Below are 20,079 nucleotides of genomic sequence, written 5' to 3' on the forward strand. Positions count from 1 at the left end.
GAGGAGCAGTCGGCGGCAGCGGAGGCAGCAGTGGCAGAGGCGGGCGCACGGAGGCGAGGACGGAAGCAGAGGAGGGAGAGAGAGAGAGAGAGAACAGAGGAGGTCCCTCGAAAGACCAGACCCGACCCCCCACCGCACAGCTCCATAACGACCCCCGCCTTTCCCGAAACGCTCACTTGGCCGACCGTCAGCGGCATGCACAAGAAGGCGACTGGGACCCAGGGACGCGCCTCCTGGTGAGAGGAGGGACTCACACGGGCCTGAGAAAGGACCGGACACCCCCTCGGCCTTCTCCGTTAATGATCCTTCCGCCGGTTCACAGAAACCTCATTATGACTTTTACTTCCTCTAGATAGTCAAGTTCGACGCGCTCCACCAGGGCCGTGGGCCGACCCCGGCGGGGCTAATGCAAGGGCCTCACTAAACCATCCACTGGGTAGTAGCGAAGGGCGGTGTGTACAAAGGACAGGGACTTAATCAGCGCAAGCTTCTGACCCGCACTTACTGGGAATTCCTCGTTCCTGGGGAATAATTGCAATCCCTGATCTCCATCACGAATGAGGTTCAATAGGTTACCCGCGCCACCTGTGTAAGTCAGTGTAGCACGCGTGCAGCCCTGGACATGTAAGGGCATCCCAGACCTGTTATTGCTCCATCATGGGTGGCTGAACGCCACTTGTCCCTCTAAGAAGTTGGGGGACACAGACCGCTCGGGGGGCGCGTAACTAGTTAGCATACCAGCGTCTCGTTATCAGAATTAACCAGATATATCGCTCCACCAAATAAGAACGGCCATGCACCACCATCCACAGAATCGAGAAAGAGCTATCAATCTGTCAATCCTGTCTGTATCCTGGCCAGGTGAAGTTTCCCATGTTGAGTCAAATTAATCTACAGGCTCCACTCCTGGTGGTGCCCTTCCGTCAATTCCGTTAAGTTTCATCTTTGCAACCATACTCCCCTGGAACCCAAAGACTTTGGTTTCCTGGAAGCTGCTTGACTATCATGGGAATAACGCTGCCACATCGCCAGTCTGCTTCTGTTTAGTTATGTACCCCCATTTATTTTTCTTTTTCTTTCTCTCTTTCTCTTTCTTTTCCTTTCATTGGGGGAGGGGATTTTTTAATTCACATTTTAAATATGATTTTCCTGATTTGCCCTCTAGAAACCAGCTACTATTTCCCCTCATGCCTCCTGTTCTATGAGGGCAGTTCCTCACTCACCCACTCACTCCTTCCAACCTGCCCATTCTGACAGTTCCCCACACTGGGTCATGAAGCCTTGACAGGACCAAGGGCATTTGCTCCCATTGGTGCCTGAAAAGGATATCTTCTGCTTCATATGCAGATGGAGCCATAGGCTCATCCTGTGTATTCTTGGGATGGTTGTTTAGTCCATGGAAGATGGAGGGCAGGATGGAGGATGGTGGTTGATATTGTTCTTCTTATGGGGTGGCAAACCCCTTCAACTACTTCAGTTCTTTCTCTAACTCCTCTTTTTGGAACCTAGTTCTCAGATCAATACTTGACTGCAAGCATTCTCTCTCCCTTCTTCCCTCCCTCTCTTCTTCCCTCCCTCCCCACACCGTTCTATGTTTCTATGTTTGTGTGTTTGTCTGTCTCTGTGTGTTTGTGTGTCTGTCTGTCTGTCTGTGTGCCTGTCTGTATGTCTTTCTAAGTGAATGTCACTTTTCTTTTTTAGATAAAGTGATGAGATAAGAGTCTTACACAAGCTATGCAAATACGTCCTTTAGGCTGAGGCCAGAGTATTTTTTCCCTCTGTTCTACTATTTATAGACCTAATACTAGGAGCTTCTAGCCTCCATGTAATCCAACCTTCCAAGCTGACTGATTCAATATGGTTTCTCTTGGCATCTTCATGAGTTGTTCTACTTGTACTCACATTAACTTGGACAATGTGTTACAATCTTCTGGATCCTTCTAATTCTCCAGCTTTTTCTGTTTTCCCCAGTGAATAGTTTGTTCTCTCAGAACCTGAATCTGTAAAATCATGTCCAGAAAGCTTCCGTAAACACATGCCACACACCACAACTTCTCTTTCTTGTTCTTCTTGTCTCTGTCTTTCTATTATCTATTTTTGTCTCTCTTTCTCTACTCTTGTGTATTCTCTTATTCCTAAGCTGTTCTCATGTGAATTGGGCATATTTTATCTGTGATACATTCTGTCACTTTTTCTTTGAATTACTACTTTATCTGGCCCTCAATTATATGACACTTTCAAACATGGCTACTTCCTTATATGAACTAACCTTACAATAGTACAATCATTTTGCTAATATTTATCTACCTAGTTCTTACCTGGACCTATTGGTTGTAAAGAATTAACCTTTCAGGATGCCTATATTTATGGCAGAATCTTTCTGACCTTTCATATATGATGTCCTGTGTCTCAAAGATGAGGGTACTAGAATAAAATTATTCTACACATTTACTAGAACGTTGAAAGATTCAACTTAAGTCTTATTTTATGATCCCATTAGCAGCCATCAGTCCAAAACACAAAATCACTAAAACAAATCCTAGTTGCATCAGGTAGGGTGGGAAGATATCCCAGTGATTACACAGGCATGAAATGTTAGAGAGACATGGGAAGAAGATTGTTTATTCGTCTATATTTATGGATTGCTCAGCCTGTGTTTTTATAAAAGCTAGAACAATAAACCCAGGAGTGGGACAACCTACAGGGAGCTGGGCCCTCCAACAAAATTATTGATCAAGAAAGTGCCCACAGGCTTTTTCATAGGACAATCTTATGAAGAATTTTTTTCTTAGTTAAGATTTCTTCTTCCGGGGTTGGGGATTTAGCTCAGTGGTAGAGTGCTTGCCTAGTAAGCGCAAGGCCCTGGGTTCCTTCCCCAGCTCCGGAAAAAAAGAAAAAAGAAAAAGAAAAAAAAAGATTTCTTCTTCATCTTTCAAGTTATCTCTAGTTTTATATCACATTGATAAAAAAACCTTCCTATATAGTTTGTAAGTGAGAGTTTGTGGGTGTATATCTCTAAGCATGTGTATTGAAGTGATATTAAAAATTTTACAAAAAAATGGCTAATAATAACCTGTGTGTGTGTTTCTTTAATTCCGCAGGGTTTCGCCCGATTCTCGGTACCGTCTCGGTGCGGGCATGGGGCACCAACAGTGCATGTCAGTGAAATTATGTGTGTATATGTGTTTCTGCATGCCCACAGATATTTTATGTATCATAATAGGGTATTAAAGAGGACAATGACTTAATCTAAAGAAATGCTTTAGATTATAGCGTACATCAGCAAGAAAACATTCCTTTTTTTGGCATGGGGTAGCAATTGGGCTTGCAACAATAAATTATTAAATATACTAGGAAGAGTGAAATAGCTCAGTAGCTAAAGATATTTGTTGCCAAGGCTGTTAACCTTGGTTTGTTCCTTGGGACATACACAATGGAAGGAGGAAATGGATGCCATAAATTGTACTCCGTCATCCACATGTGTGCTATCACATGCAGAAACAAGCAAATACTCAACTAAAAGAATCAGAAAATTAGAATTCTATAAATATAGGACTTAAAATATATGCATAAATTAAAGTAAGGAAATAGATTGACATGAGATATGGTAAGAATTCTGTAAAGCTGATACATACCCAGACTTAGCGAAAGTATCTCTATACATATGTGTGTTCCGTTTCTCCAGTTTCTGGAGGAAGAAAAAAATTACATACATGGAATTTCTGCCTAGTATTACAGAGCAACAGAACATAATATTGAGAATTTAAAAAAGAATACATATATAGTTCATATGAAGGCAACTTGGTCTTGCAGAGATAAGCTAAACAACTCCTGGATACTATAAGTTCAGACTCATGAACATGTATTACTCAGATTGGTGAATCAAAAAACTTAAATATGGGACATGTAGATTCCAGAGACTTTTCCACAGTGGAATTGTGTAACCAGGGTGACCAGACAATAGCACTTGCATTTGTATTAGATTTATACGGACTTTTCCTTCCACGGTGGAGGAATAGGCATCTACACTGAAATGTACTATATGTAACTAGAGAAATAAAACAAAATGTTCTCCTTTATAACCAAATCAGGAATACTACTAGGAGATTCCAGGTTTCTTAGTCACATCGTGAAATAGAATCAAGTGACCTTGTTCAAATATGATTTTCTTCATTCTTTCTGAGATATGAGGTAGAGGATGAAAGAAAATACCCCAACAACCTGGGTTTAGGGTAATATATTAGTTTAAAATGTCAAGTGTATGGAGTCCAAGGGGATCTGACATCCATCAGGAGTCATGGAGCACTTCCACTGGACTCTCCACAGTGGTTGCCTGTGCAGAATTTAGTTGCTGAATCAGCACTTATTTTTCAAATTTATAAGACATCAAAATGTAGACAAGAGGGATCATCCTCATATTCATTTACAAAGCACCCCACAAGTTTTCTATTGTCTTACTTGAAAAGGATAAATTTAAAAGAGTAAAACTCCGTCATCTCTCCAGTATCCTGTTAAAATAAGTTTAAAAAAAATGATTTCTATAGCCTAAAGACAAGGAGGCAGAATGAATATAATGATTCTGAGGTTATTTTTAAAGATGAAATTCATTATGATAGACAATAGGCATAATATATCTAAACCTTAGAAAAGATAAAGTGCAAACAATAAGGAACAGTGTGCTGTATGAGAGATGTTGCGGGGTAAAAATTGACATGAAACTTTCTAAAGAGGCTTGAGTCTGCTTATAAGGTCGCAGTAATTTGTGTGTACATGTTTGTGTCGGGGTACATGTGTCTACAGGTGCATGTCCACAGGTGGGAATAAGGAGGTCAAAGGTCAATACTGGGTATCATTCTCAGTCACTCTCTACTGTATTGATTTTGTGACATGGTCTCAAGCTGACCATGGAATTACCAATTTAGCTAGACTGGGGCTCTGTCAAGCCACAGGGATTCTTTCTTCTCCATTTCACAGGCACCAGGATGATTAGCGTGGAGCACAGTCCCATGACTTTTTACATGTTCTCTGGAGACTGCACTCAGATCCTCATGCATGTATTAGAAAAAATTTAGCAGAGGTGCTACCTCTTTTTGGCGGTGGCCATGTAGCTGCTGCAAGAAATAGCATATGAGTGCTTCAGTTACAGGATTCTACTGTGGAAAGTCCATTTAAACCACTTTTCAGTTGACAAGGGGAATTTGGTGGTCTTTATATTTAGTACCAAGTTTGCATGCCCTACAAGCTCTCCTTTCCTTCATTGTACTGCATATAGTCATTATAAAAATTGTATCACTTCATCAGTCATGGACAAGGCCATCTGGAGTCACAGAGGCTAAGTCACTGTGGATGATTCTACATCTTTCGCAAAACTCTTTCAAGGGATAAAATGTTCTTCACCTCTTTTTGAATCTATCAATCCTCCAGATGTTACCATAAATCCTGGGAATTTGAGACTTATACTCATATCTTTAGAGAAGTACCCAGTCACACTGAGCAAGTCTGTGTCAGTTGTGGAGAGAGTTAGGTCCTGCTTACATAACTATTTTTTTTTATTAACTTGAGTATTTCTTATATACATTTCGAGTGTTATTCCCTTTCCCGGTTTCCGGGCAAACATCCCCCTCCCCCCGCCCCTTCCTTATGGGTGTTCCCCTCCCAACCCTCCCCCCATTGCCGCCCTCCCCCCATAGACTAGTTCACTGGGGGTTCAGTCTTAGCAGGACCCAGGGCTTCCCCTTCCACTGGTGCTCTTACTAGGATATTCATTGCTACCTATGGGGTCAGAGTCCAGGGTCAGTCCATGTATAGTCTTTAGGTAGTGCCTTAGTCCCTGGAAGCTCTGGTTGCTTGGCATTGTTGTACATATGGGGTCTCGAGCCCCTTCAAGCTCTTCCAGTTCTTTCTCTGACTCCTTCAACGGGGGACCTATTCTCAGTTCAGTGGTTTGCTGCTGGCATTCGCTTCTGTATTTGCTGTATTCTGGCTGTGTCTCTCAGGAGCGATCTACATCCGGCTCCTGTCGGTCTGCACTTCTTTGCTTCATCCATCTTGTCTAATTGGGTGGCTGTATATGTATGGGCCACATGTGGGACAGGCTCTGAATGGGTGTTCCTTCAGTCTCTGTTTTAATCTTTGCCTCTCCCTTCCCTGCCAAGGGTATTCTTTTTCCTCATTTAAAGAAGGAGTGAAGCATTCACATTTTGATCATCCGTCTTGAGTTTCGTTTGTTCTAGGGATCTAGGGTAATTCAAGCATTTGGGCTAATAGCCATTTATCAATGAGTGCATACCATGTATGTCTTTCTGTGATTGGGTTAGCTCACTCAGGATGATATTTTCCAGTTCCAAACATTTGCCTACGAATTTCATAAACTCGTTGTTTTTGATAGCTGAGTAATATTCCATTGTGTAGATGTACCACATTTTCTGTATCCATTCCTCTGTTGAAGGGCATCTGGGTTCTTTCCAGCTTCTGGCTATTATAAATAAGGCTGCGATGAACATAGTGGAGCACGTGTCTCTTTTATATGTTGAGGCATCTTTTGGGTATATGCCCAAGAGAGGTATAGCTGGATCCTCAGGCAGTTCAATGTCCAATTTCTGAGGAACCTCCAGACTGATTTCCAGAATGGTTTTACCAGTCTGCAATCCCACCAACAATGGAGGAGTGTTCCTCTTTCTCCACATCCTCGCCAGCATCTGCTGTCACCTGAGTTTTTGATCTTAGCCATTCTCACTGGTGTGAGGTGAAATCTCAGGGTTGTTTTGATTTGCATTTCCCTTATGACTAAAGATGTTGAACATTTCTTTAGGTGTTTCTCAGCCATTCGGCATTCCTCAGCTGTGAATTCTTTGTTTAGCTCTGAACCCCATATTTTAATAGGGTTATTTGTTTCCCTGCGGTCTAACTTCTTGAGTTCTTTGTATATTTTGGATATAAGGCCTCTATCTGTTATAGGATTGGTAAAGATCTTTTCCCAATCTGTTGGTTGCCGTTTTGTCCTAACCACAGTGTCCTTTGCCTTACAGAAGCTTTGCAGTTTTATGAGATCCCATTTGACGATTCTTGATCTTAGAGCATAAGCCATTGGTGTTTTGTTCAGGAAATTTTTTCCAGTGCCTATGTGTTCCAGATGCTTCCCTAGTTTTTCTTCTATTAGTTTGAGTGTGTCTGGTTTGATGTGGAGGTCCTTGATCCACTTGGACTTAAGCTTTGTACAGGGTGATAAGCATGGATCGATCTGCATTCTTCTACATGTTGCCCTCCAGTTGAACCAGCACCATTTGCTGAAAATGCTATCTTTTTTCCATTGGATGGTTTTGGCTCCTTTGTCAAAAATCAAGTGCCCATAGGTGTGTGGGTTCATTTCTGGGTCTTCAATTCTATTCCATTGGTCTATCTGTCTCTCTCTGTACCAATACCATGCAGTTTTTATCACTATTGCTCTGCAATACTGCTTGAGTTCAGGGATAGTGATTCCCCCTGAAGTCCTTTTATTGTTGAGGATAGCTTTAGCTATCCTGGGTTTTTTGTTATTCCAGATGAATTTGCAAATTGTTCTGTCTAACTCTTTGAAGAATTGGATTGGTATTATGATGGGGATTGCATTGAATCTGTAGATCGCTTTTGGTAAAATGGCCATTTTTACTATATTAATCCTGCCAATCCATGAGCATGGGAGATCTTTCCATCTTCTGAGGTCTTCTTCAATTTCTTTCCTCAGTGTCTTGAAGTTCTTATTGTACAGATCTTTTACTTGCTTGGTTAAAGTCACACCGAGGTACTTTATATTATTTGGGTCTATTATGAAGGGTGTCGTTTCCCTAATTTCTTTCTCGGCTTGTTTCTCTTTTGTATAGAGGAAGGCAACTGATTTATTTGAGTTAATTTTATACCCAGCCACTTTGCTGAAGTTGTTTATCAGCTTTAGTAGTTCTCTGCTGGAACTTTTGGGATCACTTAAATATACTATCATGTCATCTGCAAATAGTGATATTTTGACCTCTTCTTTTCTGATCTGTATCCCCTTGATCTCCTTTTGTTGTCTGATTGTTCTGGCTAGAACTTCAAGAACTATATTGAATAAGTAGGGAGAGAGTGGGCAGCCTTGTCTAGTCCCTGATTTTAGTGGGATTGTTTCAAGTTTCTCTCCATTTAGTTTAATGTTAGCAACTGGTTTGCTGTATATGGCTTTTACTATGTTTAGGTATGGGCCTTGAATTCCTATTCTTTCCAGGACTTTTATCATGAAGGGGTGTTGAATTTTGTCAAATGCTTTCTCAGCATCTAATGAAATGATCATGTGGTTTTGTTCTTTCAGTTTGTTTATATAATGGATCACGTTGATGGTTTTCCGTATATTAAACCATCCCTGCATGCCTGGGATGAAGCCTACTTGATCATGGTGGATGATTGTTTTGATGTGCTCTTGAATTCGGTTTGCCAGAATTTTATTGAGTATTTTTGCGTCGATATTCATAAGGGAAATTGGTCTGAAGTTCTCTTTCTTTGTTGTGTCTTTGTGTGGTTTAGGTATAAGAGTAATTGTGGCTTCGTAGAAGGAATTCGGTAGTGCTCCATCTGTTTCAATTTTGTGGAATAGTTTGGATAATATTGGTATGAGGACTTCTATGAAGGTTTGATAGAATTCTGCACTAAACCCGTCTGGACCTGGGCTCTTTTTGTTTGGGAGACCTTTAATGACTGCTTCTATTTCCTTAGGAGTTATGGGGTTGTTTAACTGGTTTATCTGTTCCTGATTTAACTTCGATACCTGGTATCTGTCTAGGAAATTGTCCATTTCCTGAAGATTTTCAAATTTTGTTGAATATAGGTTTTTATAGTAAGATCTGATGATTTTTTGAATTTCCTCTCAATCTGTAGTTATGTCTCCCTTTTCATTTCTGATTTTGTTAATTTGGACGCACTCTCTGTGTCCTCTCGTTAGTCTGGCTAAGGGTTTATCTATTGTGTTGATTTTCTCAAAGAACAAACTTTTGGTTCTGTTGATTCTTTCTATGGTCCTTTTTGTTTCTACTTGGTTGATTTCAGCTCTGAGTTTGATTATTTCCTGCCTTCTACTCCTCCTGGGTGTATTTGCTTCTTTTTGTTCTAGAGCTTTTAGGTGTGCTGTCAAGCTGGTGACATATGCTCTTTCCTGTTTCTTTCTGCAGGCACTCAGCGCTATGTGTTTTCCTCTTAGCACAGCTTTCATTGTGTCCCATAAGTTTGGGTATGTTGTATCTTCATTTTCATTAAATTCTAAAAAGTTTTTAAATTCTTTCTTTATTTCTTCCTTGACCAGGTTATCATTGAGTAGAGCATTGTTCAATTTCCACGTATATGTGGGCATTCTTCCCTTATTGTTATTGAAGACCAGTTTTAGGCCGTGGTGGTCCGATAGCACGCATGGGATTATTTCTATCTTTCTGTACCTGTTGAGGCCCGTTTTTTGACCAATTATATGGTCAATTTTGGAGAAAGTACCATGAGGAGCTGAGAAGAAGGTATATCCTCTTGCTTTAGGATAGAATGTTCTATAAATATCCGTTAAGTCCATTTGGCTCATGACTTCTCTTAGTCTGTCGACATCACTGTTTAATTTCTGTTTCCATGATCTGTCCATTGATGAGAGTGGTGTGTTGAAATCTCCCACTATTATTGTGTGAGGTGCAATGTGTGTTTTGAGCTTTAGTAAGGTTTCTTTTACGTATGTAGGTGCCCTTGTATTTGGGGAATAGATATTTAGGATTGAGAGTTCATCTTGGTGGATTTTTCCTTTGATGAATATGAAGTGTCCTTCCTTATCTTTTTTGATGACTTTTAGTTGGAAATTGATTTTATTTGATATTAGAATGGCTACTCCAGCTTGCTTCTTCTGACCATTTGCTTTGAAAGTTGTTTTCCAGCCTTTCACAATGAGGTAGTGTCTGTCTTAGTCTCTGAGGTGAGTTTCCTGTAGGCAGCAGAATGCAGGGTCCTCGTTGCGTATCCAGTTTGTTAATCTATGTCTTTTTATTGGGGAGTTGAGGCCATTGATATTGAGAGATATTAAGGAATAGTGATTATTGCTTCCCTTTATATTCATATTTGGATGTGAGGTTATGTTTGTGTGCTTTCATTCTCTTTGTTTTGTTGCCAAGACGATTAGTTTCTTGCTTCTTCTAGGGTATAGCTTGCCTCCTTATGTTGGGCTTTACCATTTATTATCCTTTGTAGTGCTGGATTTGTAGAAAGATATTGTGTAAATTTGGTTTTGTCATGGAATATCTTGGTTTCTCCATCAATGTTGATTGAGAGTTTTGCTGGATACAGTAACCTGGGCTGGCATTTGTGTTCTCTTAGGGTCTGTATGACATCAGTCCAGGATCTTCTGGCCTTCATAGTTTCTGGCGAGAAGTCTGGTGTGATTCTGATAGGTCTCCCTTTATATGTTACTTGACCTTTTTCCCTTACTGCTTTTAATATTCTTTCTTTATTTTGTGCGTTTGGTGTTTTGACAATTATGTGACGGGAGGTGTTTCTTTTCTGGTCCAATCTATTTGGAGTTCTGTAGGCTTCTTGTATGTCTATGGGTATCTCTTTTTTTAGGTTAGGGAAGTTTTCTTCTATGATTTTGTTGAAGATATTTACTGGTCCTTTGAGCTGGGAGTCTTCACTCTCTACTATACCTATTATCCTTAGGTTTGATCTTCTCATTGAGTCCTGGATTTCCTGTATGTTTTGGACCAGTAGCTTTTTCCGCTTTACATTATCTTTGACAGTTGAGTCAATGATTTCTATGGAATCTTCTGCTCCTGAGATTCTCTCTTCCATCTCTTGTATTCTGTTGGTGAAGCTTGTATCTACAGCTCCTTGTCTCTTCTTTTGGTTTTCTATATCCAGGGTTGTTTCCATGTGTTCTTTCTTGATTGCTTCTATTTCCATTTTTAATTCCTTCAACTGTTTGATTGTGTTTTCCTGGAATTCTTTCAGGGATTTTTGCGTCTCCTCTCTATGGGCTTCTACTTGTTTATTTATGTTTTCCTGGAATTCGTTCAGGGATTTTTGTGTCTCCTCTCTATGGGCTTCTACTTGTTTATTTATGTTTTCCTGGAATTCTTTCAGGGATTTTTGCGATTCTTTCAGGCATTTTTGCGATTCCTCTCTGTAGCCTTCTACTTGTTCTCTAAGGGAGTTCTTCATGTCTTTCTTGAAGTCCTCCAGCATCATGATCAAATATGATTTTGAAACTAGATCTTGCTTTTCTGGTGTGTTTGGATATTCCATGTTTTTTTTTGATGGGAGAATTGGGCTCCGATGGTGCCATGTAGTCTTGGTTTCTGTTGCTTGGGTTCCTGCGCTTGCCTCTCGCCATCAGATTATCTCTAGTGTTACTTTGTTCTGCTATTTCTGACAGTGGCTAGACTGTCCTATAAGCCTTTGTGTCAGGAGTGCTGTAGACCTGTTTTCCTCTCTTTCAGTCAGTTATGGGGACAGAGTGTTCTGCTTTCGGGTGCGTAGTTTTTCCTCTCTACAGGTCTTCAGCTGTTCCTGTGGGCCTGTGTCTTGAGTTCACCAGGCAGCTTTCTTGCAGCAGAAAATTTGGTCTTACCTGTGGTCCCGAGGCTCAAGTTCGCTCGTGGGGTGCTGCCCAAGGGCTCTCTGCAGCGGCAGCAACCAGGAAGACCTGTGCCGCCCCTTCCGGGAGCTTCAGTGCACCAGGGTTCCAGATGGTCTTTGGCTTTTTCCTCTGGCGTCCGAGATGTGTGTGCAGGGAGCAGTCTCTTCTGGTTTCCCAGGCTTGTCTGCCTCTCTGAAGGTTTAGCTCTCCCTCCCACGGGATTTGGGTGTAGAGAACTGTTTATCCAGTCTGTTTCTTTCAGGTTCCGGCGGTGTCTCAGGCAGGGGTCCTGCCGCTCCTGGGCCCTCCCCCACGGGAGCCCAGAGGCCTTATACAGTTTCCTCTTGGGCCAGGGATGTGGGCAGGGGTGAGCAGAGTTGGTGGTCTCTTCCGCTCTGCAGCCTCAGGAGTTCCCACCTGACCAGGCGGTTGGGTCTCTCTCTCACCGGGTCTGGGAGCAGAGAGCTGCTGCGGGCCGGGATCCGCGGGTTACATAACTATTTTTAAGAAGCTATATCTGATCAATAGAGACATGGAAAATGCAAAGATTATGTTGGGTTGATAGAGACATGAAAATGGCTCTTAGAATGATTACATCTTACAGAGATCTATATCTTAGATGTCTAGAAGATCTGCTTTGTAAAATGAACTTGTCTGTCTGTAATTAAAAGGGAATTATGATAGGAGGTAATAACTAGAGATAGTTTACCAACAAATGTTTAATTCGGCCTCTCACCATGCATAACTATGTAACCATATTTGCTACCAGACGGGTATGTCTTCCTGTTTACAGGACATGCCTGGCCAGACATCTTTTTTGTCTTACTGAAATTGTGCTTTTTAATGCAAAATAAGTTTAGGTGGTGATTGATCCAAGGTATGGGAGAAGGAGGAAGGGGAACTATTGGGGGCTCTGTGTAAAGATAGAGTTTTTGAAATGTGGATATTATGATTTTTTTAATAATGTAAGCATTGATATCACTGCTTGGGTAAGCACAATTGTCATTGTATAAATATAGATGGCTCAAGTTATTTGTGGCCACTTGCCTGAAAATCAAAAGGTGGTCAGTGTCTTCACTTTTGTTAACTCCCCTTCTCCATTTCAGGACTTAAACATTATAGCTAGAATTGGCATTGGCATCTTCTTGGTTCCTAAATTTTAATTTTTTAAAAATTTTTATTAGATATATTTCTTTATTACATTTCAAAAATTATTCCCCTTCCCAATTTCCTGTATATAAGCCCCCATTCCCTCCCACCCCCCTCCTCCACACAGGTATTCCCCCTAAACATCCACTTTATTTCCCCCCCCATATTCCCCTGCACTGGTGGTCCAACCTTGGGAAGACCAGGGGCTTCCCCTTCCCCTGGTGCCCCAACAAGTCTGTTCTCTGCTATATATTCGGTTGGAGCCCTGGATTATTCCATGTATAGTCTTTCGGAACTGGTTTAGACCCTGGAAGCTCTGTTTGGATGGCATTGTTGTTTTGATGGGGTTGCATGCTCCTTCAACTCTTTCAATATTTCGACTAATTCCCTCCAACGGTCTTGTTCTCATGTCAGTGGTTTGCTGCTAGCATTGACTTCTGTATTGGACATGCTCTGGATGTGTCTCTCAGGAGAGATCTATATCCGATTCCTTTCAAGATGCATTTTATAACTTCATCAATCTTATCTAGTATACATATATATACATATACATATATATACATATACAGATATATATACACATATATATATATACATATACATATGTGTATGTATATATATATATATATATATATATATGTATATATATCCCCTTTTAAGAAGGAGTGGGAGCATCTGAACTTTGGTCATCCTTCTTCTTGAGCTTCCTGTGGTCTGTGGATTGCATCTTGGGTAATTCGAGCTTTTTGGCTAATATCCACTTATCAATGAGTGCACACCAAGTGTGTTTTCCTGTCATTGAGTAACCTCACTCAGGATGATATTTTCTAGTTCATTCCATTTGCCTATGAATTTCATGACGTCATTGTTTTTGATAGCTGAGTAGTACTCCACTGTGTAGATGTACTACTTTTTGGAATCCATTCCACTGTTGAAGGGCATATGGGTTCATTCCAGCTTCTGGCTATTATAAATAAGGCTGATATGAACATAGTGGAGCATGTGTCTTTGTTTTTTGTTGGAGCATCTTTTGGGTATATGCCCAAGAGAGGTATAGCTGGGTTCTCAGGTAGTTCAATCTCTAATTTTCTGAGGAAACTCCAGACTGATTTCCAAAGTGGTTGTACCAGTTTGCAATCCCAACAAAAATGGAAGAGTGTTCCTCTTTCTCCACATCCTCCTCAGCATCTGCTGTCAACTGAGTTTTTTATTTTAGCTTTTCTGAATGGTGTGAGGTAGAATTTTGAGGTTGTTTTGATTTGCATTTCCCTGATGACTAAGGATGTTGAACATTTTTTTAGATGTTTTTTGGCCATTCGATAATCTTCAGCTGAGTAAGATTTGTTTAGCTCTGTGCCCCATTTTTATTAGGGTTATTTCACTCTCTGGATTCTAACTTCTTGAGTTCTTCGTATGTTTTAGATATTAGCCCTGTATCAGATGTAGGATTGGTAAAGATCTTTTCCCAATCTGTTGGTTGCCATTTCATCCTATTGACAGTGTCTTTTGCTTTACAAAAGCTTTGCAGCTTTATGAGGTCCCATTTGTGGATTCTTGATATTAGAGCATGAGCCATTGGTGTTTTGTTCAGGAAATTTTGCCCAGTGCCCATGTGTTCGAGACACTTCCCCACTTTTTCTTCTCTTAGTGTGAGTGTATCTGGTTTGATGTGGAGGGCCTTGATCCACTTGGACTTAAGCTTTGTACATGGTAATAAGAATGGATCAATTTGCATTCTTCTACGTGCTGACCTCCAATTTTAAAGCACCATTTGTTGAAAATGTTATCTTTCTGCCATTGGATGGTTTTAGCTCCTTGGTCAAAGACTATAGGTGTGAGGGTTTATTTCTGGGTCTTCAATTCTATTCCACTGATCTATCTGTCTGTCTCTGTACCAATCCCATATAGTTTTTATGATGATTCCTTGGTAATACTACTTGAAGTCAAGGATGGTGATTCTCACAGAAGTTCTTTTAATGTTGAGTATAGTTTTCGCTATCCTGGGTTTTGCAAATTGCTCCTTTTGTCTCTATAAAAAATTGAGTAGGGATATTGTATTGAATCTATAGATTGCTTTTGGCAAAATGGTCATCTATATTATATTAGTCCTGCCAATCCATGAGCATGGAAGATCTTTCCATCTTCTCAGTTCTTCCTCAATTTTATTCTTAAGAGACTTGGAGTTCTTATCATACAGATCTTTCATTTGCTTGGTTAAAGTCACACCAAGATATTTTATATTACTTGGGAATATTGTGAAGGGTGTCATTTCCTTAATTTTTTCCTCAGCCTGTTTATCCTTTGAGTAGAAGAAGGCTACTTAATTGTTTGAGTTATTTTTATTTTATTAACTTGAGTATTTCTTATACACATTTCGAGTGTTATTCCCTTTCCCGGTTTCCGGGCAAACATCCCCCTTCCCTCTCCCCTTCTTTATGGGTGCTCCCCTCCCCATCCTCCCCCCATTGCCGCCCTCCCCCCAACAATCTAGTTTGCTGGGGGATCAGTCATAGCAGGACCCAGGGCTTACCTTTCCACTGGTGCTCTTACTAGTATATTCATTGCTACCTATGAGGTCAGAGTCCAGGGTCAGTCCATATATAGTCTTTAGGTAGTGGTTTAGTCCCTGGAAGCTCTGGTTGCTTGGCATTGTTGTACATATGGGGTCTCGAGCCCCTTCAAGCTCTTCCAGTTCTTTCTCTGATTCCTTCAACGGGAGTCCTATTCTCAGTTCAGTGGTTTGCTGCTGGCATTCGCCTCTGTGTTTGCTGTATTCTGGCTATGTCTCTCAGGAGCGATATACATCTGGCTCCTGTCGGCCTGCACGTCTTTGCTTCATCCATCTTGTCTAATTGGATGGCTGTATATGTATGGGCCACATGTGGGGCAGGCTCTGAATGGGTGTTCCTTCTGTGTCTGTTTTAATCTTTGCCTCTCTATTCCCTGCCATGGGTATTCTTGTTCCCCTTTTAAAGAAGGAGTGAAGCATTCACATTTTGATCATCCGTCTTGAGTTTCATTTGTTCTAGGCATCTAGGATAATTCAAGCATTTGGGATAATAGCCACTTATCAATGAGTGCATACCATGGTGTTTTTCTGTGATTGGCTTACTCAGGATGATATGTTCCAGTTCCAACCATTTGCCTACGAATTTCATAAAGTCATTGTTTTTGGTAGCTGAGTAATATTCCATTGTGTAGATGTACCACATTTTCTGTATCCATTCCTCTGTTGAAGGGCATCTGGGTTTTTTCTAGCTTCTGGCTATTATAAATATGGCTGCGATGAACATAATGGAGCACGTGTCTTTTTTATATGTTGGGGCATCGTTTGGGTATATGCTAAGAGAGGTATAGTTGGATCCTCAGGCAGTTCAAAGTCCAAATTTCTGAGGAACCTCCAGACTGATTTCCAGATTGGTTGTACCAGTCTGGAATCCCACCAACAATGTAGGAGTGTTCCTCTTTCTCCACATCCTCGCCAGCATCTGCTGTCACCTGAGTTTTTGAACTTAGCCATTCTCACTGGTGTGAGGTGAAATCTCAGGGTTGTTTTGATTTGCATTTCCCTTATGACTAAAGATGTTGAACATTTCTTTAGGTGTTTCTTAGCCATTTGGCATTCCTCAGCTGTGAATTCTTTGTTTAGCTCTGAACCCCATTTTTAATAGGGTTATTTGTCTCCCTGCGGTCAAACTTCTTGAGTACTTTGTATATTTTGGATATAAGGCCTCTATCTCATGTAGGATTGGTAAAGATCGTTTCCCAATCTGTTGGTTGCCGTTTTGTCCTAACCACAGTGTCCTTTGCCTTACAGAAGCTTTGCAGTTTTATGAGATCCCATTAGTCAATTCTTGATCTTAGAGCATAAGCCATTGGTGTTTTGTTCAGGAAATTTTTTCCAGCGCCCATGTGTTCCAGATGCTTCCCTAGTTTTTCTTCTATTAGTTTAAGTGTATCTGGTTTGATGTGGAGGTCCTGGATCCATTTGGATTTAAGCTTTGTACAGGGTGATAAGCATGGATCGATCTGCATTCTTCTACATGTTGACCTCCAGTTGAACCAGCACCATTTGCTGAAAATGCTATTTTTTTTCCATTTGATGGTTTTGGCTCCTTTTTCAAAAATCAAGTGCCCATAGGTGTGTGGGTTCATTTCTGGGTCTTCAATTCTGTTCCATTGGTCTATCTGTCTGTCTCTATACCATTACCATGCAGTTTTTATCACTATTGCTCTGTAATACTGCTTGAGTTCAGGGATAGTGATTCCCCCTGAAGTCCTATTATTATTGAGGATAGTTTTAGCTATCCTGGGTTTTTTGTTATTCCAGATGAGTATCCAAATTGTTCTTTCTTACTCTTTGAAGAATTGGACTGGTATTTTGACGGGGATTGCACTGAATCTGTAGATCGCTTTTGGTAAAATGGCCATTTTTACTATATTAATCCTGCCAATCCATGAGCATGGGAGATCTTTCCATCTTTTGAGGTCTTCTTCAATTTCTTCCTTCAGAGTCTTGAAGTTCTTATTGTACAAATCTTTTACTTGCTTGGTTAAAGTCACACCGAGGTACTTTATATTATTTGGGTCTATTATGAACAGTGTCGTTTCCCTAATTTCTTTCTCGGCTTGTTTCTCTTTTGTGTAGAGGAAGGCTACTGATTTATTTGAGTTAATTTTATACCCAGCCACTTTGCTGAAGTTGTTTATCAGCTTTAGTAGTTCTCTGGTGGAACTTCTGGGATCACTTAAATATACTGTCATATCATCTGCAAATAGGGATATTTTGACTTCCTCTCTTCCGATCTCTATCCCCTTGACCTCCTTTTGTTGTCTGATTGCTCTGGCTAGAACTTCAAGAACTATATTGAATAAGTAGGGAGAGAGTGGGCAGCCTTGTCTAGTCCCTGATTTTAGTGGGATTGCTTCAAGTTTCTCTCCATTTAGTTTAATGTTAGCAACTGGTTTGCTGTATATGGCTTTTACTATGTTTAGGTATGGGCCTTGAATTCCTATTCTTTCCAGGACTTTTATCATGAAGAGGTGCTGAATTTTGTCAAATGCTTTCTCAGCATCTAATGAAATGATCATGTGGTTTTGATCTTTCAGTTTGTTTATAAAATGGATCACGTTGATGTTTTTCCATATATTAAACCATCCCTGCATGCCTGGAATGAAGCCTACTTGATCATGGTGGATGATTGTTTTGATGTGCTCTTGGATTCGGTTTGCCAGAATTTTATTGAGTATTTTTGCGTCGATATTCATAAGGGAAATTGGTCTGAAGTTCTCTTTCTTTGTTGTGGCTTTGTGTGGTTTAGGTATAAGAGTAATTGTGCTTCATAGAAGGAATTCACTAGTGCTCCATCTATTTCAATTTTGTGGAATAGTTTCAATAGTTTTAGTATGAGGTCTTCTATGAAGGTCTGATAGAATTCTACACTAAACCCATCTGGACCTGGGCTCTTTTTGCTTGGGAGACTGCTTTAATGACTGCTTCTATTTCCTTAGGAGTTATGGGCTGGTTTAACTGGATTATCTGTTCCTGATTTAACTTCGGTACCTGGTATCTGTCTAGGAAATTGGGATTTCCTGCAGATTTTCAAATTTTGTTGAATGCACGCTTTTATAGTAAAATATGATGATTTTTTGAATTTCCTCTGAATCTGTAGTTATGTCTCCCTTTTCATTTCTGATTTTGTTAATTTGGATGCACTCTCTGTGTCCTCTCGTTAGTCTGGCTAAGGGTTTATCTATCTTGTTGATTTTCTCAAAGAACCAACTTTTGGTTCTGTTGATTCTTTCTATGGTCCTTTTTGTTTCTACTTGGTTGATTTCAGCTCTGAGTTTGATTATTTCCTGCCTTCTATTACTCCTGGGTGTATTTGCTTCTTTTTGTTCTAGAGCTTTTAGGTGTGCTGTCAAGCTGTTGACATATGCTCTCTCTTGTTTCTTTCTGCAGGCACTCAGCGCTATGAGTTTTCCTCTTTGCACAGCTTTCATTGTGTCCCATAAGTTTGGGTATGTTCTACCTTCATTTTCATTAAATTCTAAAAAGTCTTTAATTTCTTTCTTTATTTCTTCCTTGACCAGGCTATAATTGAGTAGAGCATTGTTCAATTTACAAGTATATGTGGGCATTCTTCCCTTATTGTTATTGAAGACCAGTTTTAGGCCGCGGTGGACCGATAGCACACATGGGATTATTTCTATCTTTCTGTACCTGTTGAGGCCCGTTTTTTGACCAATTATATGGTCAATTTTGGAGAAAGTACCATGAGGAGCTGAGAAGAAGGTATATCCTTTTGCTTTAGGATAGAATGTTCTATAAATATCCATTAAGTCCATTTGGCTCATGATTTCTCTTAGTCTGTCTACGTCTCTGTTTAATTTCTGTTTCCATGATCTGTCCATTGATGAGAGTGGGTAGTTGAAATCTCCTACTATTATTGTGTGAGGTGCAATGTGTGTTTTGAGCTTTAGTAAGGTTTCTTTTACGTATGTAGGTGCCCTTGTATTTGGGGCATAGATATTTACGATTGAGAGTTCATCTTGGTGAATTTTTCCTTTGATGAATATGAAGTGTCCTTCCTTATCTTTTTTGATGAGTTTTAGTTGAATATTGATTTTATTTGATATTAGAATGGCTACTCCAGCTTGCTTCTTCTGACCATTTGCTTGGAAAGTTGTTTTCCAGCCTTTCACTCTGAGGTAGTGTCTGTCTTTGTCTCTGAGGTGTGTTTCCTATGGGCAGCAGAATGCAGGGTCCTTGTTGCGTATCCAGTTTGTTAATCTATGTCTTTTTATTGGGGACTTGAAGCCATTGATGTTGAGAGATATTAAGGAATAGTGATTATTGCTTCCTGTTATATTCATATTTGGATATGAGGTTTTATTTGTGTGCTTTTCTTCTCTTTGTTTTGTTGCCAAGACGATTAGTTTCTTGCTTCTTCTAGGGTATAGCTTGCCTCCTTATGTTGGGCTTTAACATTTATTATCCTTTTCATATATTAAACAATCCTGCATCCCTGGAATGAAGCCTACTTGATTATGATGGGTGATCATTTCGATGTGTTCTTGGATTCCGTTTGTAAGACATTTGTGAGTATTTTTGCATCAATAACCATAAGGGAAATTGGTCTGAACTTCTTTTTCTTTGTTGGGTCTTTGTGTGGTTTCAGTATAAGATTAATTGTATAATCTTATTATACAATTATTAATTCATAGAAGGAATTTAGGTGAGTTCCATCTGTTTCAATTCTGCAGAATAGTTTGAACAGTATTAGTATGAGGTCTTCTGTGAAGGTCTGGTAGAGTTCAGACCTGAA

The 20,079-nt window shown here is 40.2% G+C and overlaps 1 pseudogene; it reads right to left on the reverse strand.

The window, feature by feature from the left end:
- Positions 1-297: 297 nt before the first annotated feature.
- Positions 298-1,175, reverse strand: LOC148001968 (18S ribosomal RNA; annotated as a pseudogene; the record flags this gene model as incomplete).
- Between the last annotated feature and the right edge of the window lie 18,904 nt (positions 1,176-20,079).

This window comes from Rattus norvegicus, chromosome 12 (assembly GCF_021556685.1).
Source record: "Rattus norvegicus strain SHRSP/BbbUtx chromosome 12, alternate assembly SHRSP_T2T, whole genome shotgun sequence".
In the NCBI taxonomy this organism is placed as follows: Eukaryota; Metazoa; Chordata; class Mammalia; order Rodentia; family Muridae; genus Rattus; species Rattus norvegicus.